This window comes from Bos indicus, chromosome 3 (assembly GCF_029378745.1).
Source record: "Bos indicus isolate NIAB-ARS_2022 breed Sahiwal x Tharparkar chromosome 3, NIAB-ARS_B.indTharparkar_mat_pri_1.0, whole genome shotgun sequence".
Classification (NCBI taxonomy): Eukaryota; Metazoa; Chordata; class Mammalia; order Artiodactyla; family Bovidae; genus Bos; species Bos indicus.
Genome location: NC_091762.1, coordinates 109,945,188 through 109,947,732, shown reverse-complemented (window position 1 = coordinate 109,947,732; position 2,545 = coordinate 109,945,188).

The window sequence follows — 2,545 nt, the reverse complement described above, 5'->3', positions numbered from 1 at the left end:
TCCTGGCCTGCTCACACTGAGCAATCCTCAGGCAGCCTGGGAAGCACAGGCCTGGGCAGAGTCTCCTATACTCCCTCCCAGCTGGGCTGGGGGAGGGCTGGGCGCTGGTGATGCTCAAAGGCAAGGGGAGGCTGGGGCTGGCTTCATGGGCCTGCATCTCAGAAGGGCTTGGTTTAGGGCTCTTTTGGGTCATCTTTTCTGAACCAGGGGCTCTGCATTTTTGTTTTGCCCTGAGTTCACACTGCCCACCCACCCTCTCTCTATGGGCCCTCCTTACTCCATTCTTACACTTAGTCAACAGTGAATAAAAATTTATTGAGTACCTGCTTTGTGCTGAAAATGATGCTAGACACTTGGGGATACAGCAATGAACAATAGAGGCATGGACTTGATTTTGCAAAATTACCATCTGCAGACACTCATATATCCACACACAGCAATTCTGCAAGATAATTCCCCCAAATATCATGTTCATCATAACTGCCAATTAGGGAACACTCAGCCTAGGCCAGGAAATACACATACTTCATTTTGTTTTACCCTCAAAACAGTCAGCAAGGTAGGCATTATTATCCCCATTTTCCAGACGAAAAAACTAAGGACCAGAGTTCCAATTCTTCATCCAGAGTCACATAACCAATAAGTGGCAGAGCTGGGGCTCACCCTTGGCTCCACGTTTTCAACCTGTCCTCCCCATCACCATACATGCCTTCAGCTGCTTCCCCATGGATAAAAGCTCCCAGCATCGTGTCTCCAGCCCTCAACTCGGGGCTACATTTTCATTAAATGAAAGAATTCACATAACAGACACACTCCTCAAGGAACACAGGCAAACAGTCACCCAGGGAAATACAAAAACACACATATGCAACCCAGAATATACTGGAGAAGAGCATGGTGTCCAATCCTGGGCTGTTTTGGTTCAAGTCCTGAATCCACTATGTGTCAGCTGTGCATCTCGGTTTTCTTATCTGCAAAATGGAATAATGATAGGGGTATTGTGAATGCTCAACGAGAGATGCATGTGAAGTGCTTAGACTAGCGCTGGCAGAGTCGCTCTGCAATAAATATTAGCTGTTGCTATGAATAACACTGGTCTGCACTCACTCACATGCTGTCATGCTCATCAAGCCATCTTCCCAGCCCTCCTCCAGCCTGGCTCAGTCCTAGATGCCCCCATGACCGATGGTCCAGGCCTCCAGAGCCAGGAGGGACAAGCAGCTGCTTCTCTCAGCATCTCCCAGGGCTATACCTGTGTGGTGGGGGGTGAGGGTACTGCTTCTCACCTGTTTTGGGTCCATCAGAGAAGGCTTCCTGGAGCAGGCCTCGAGCTCACAGGCTAAGTGAGCCAGGTCGAGTCAGGAGGCTGCTGCCCTGTGCCTTGACTCCCTCCATTATTCCTTACAGCACCCACCCCCTCAACTCTGCTGCAGCGCCCTCTCTCCACCCCCTTCCCCACAGTAGAAACTTTCCTCTCCTTCTGCCAGAAGCGCAAATTGCCCCCAGGAATGCGCTGCATCCCACAGCTCCCCTGGCAGTGGCCAGCGGCTGTCCTGGGGTCAGACCTGGCCCTACATCAAAGGCTGGGGATTGGTAAAAGCGAGGCTCCACGCCTGCCGCCACCCTCCCCTCCCTCCCACCGGCCCTCTGGCTTCCAGGGAACAGCACATGGTAGCACTTAAGCTCCAGGAGAATGGAGGATGCCTTTCCTGCACCGCCACCCCCTAGCAGCCACAATGAACTACTTGTTAGGAGACTGTTTTAATTTTACTTAATGCCATTTCTGCTCCTGGGGCTCTGTGGCCACCTCCTTCTCAGACCTGGATGACCAGGACAAATGTAGGGGGCAGCCAATCTGCCAGAGAAAGGGGTACCCTGAATCTGGAAATGTCACTTGTTGGGGGCTGGGGCAGGGACAGGACCCTCTTACATCAGGGGAAGAGGGCTGGTACTCTGGTCTCCACTCAGAAAGTGAGGGAGTTAGTTAGACAAGGGCTCAGAGCTAGCGCATCCAACTCAGGAGGTTGGATGTCTCATACTCAGGAGTATGAGAGTATGGGGTGTGAATGGAAGCCAGAGACTTCTTTGCCAATGTGTTTTTTCCAACACCCTGGGCAGCCATGGGAGCTTTGTTTTCAAATGGTTGTGACTAAAGGAAGGGGGCACTTTCAGGCTCTGACCAGCCTCTGAGATTTGCTCCATCAGGTGCATCTTCTGGCAAATTCTGAAAACCAGGGATCCCATGGTTACTCTCTGGGATGTTAGTGGTGATCTGGAGACCCCTGGTGGCCAAAGGCTGCAGACAAGGCCTTTCCTTAGCGCTCTGCCCAGCCAGCGCCAAGCCCCAAAGCCACCAGCATGGACTTCTCCCGCTATCCAGGCTCTTTGGGAACCCCACCTGGTTAGTCAGCCATTCCCATATAGCCAGGCAACCCTGCCCCTTCTTGTCAGGAGGGTGTGCCAGTACATCATGAATGGGGAATGGCCTAGCCTGGGGGTTATGGGGCAGGGGGTGGTCCAACCTCAGCCACAGTAAAGCAAAGGG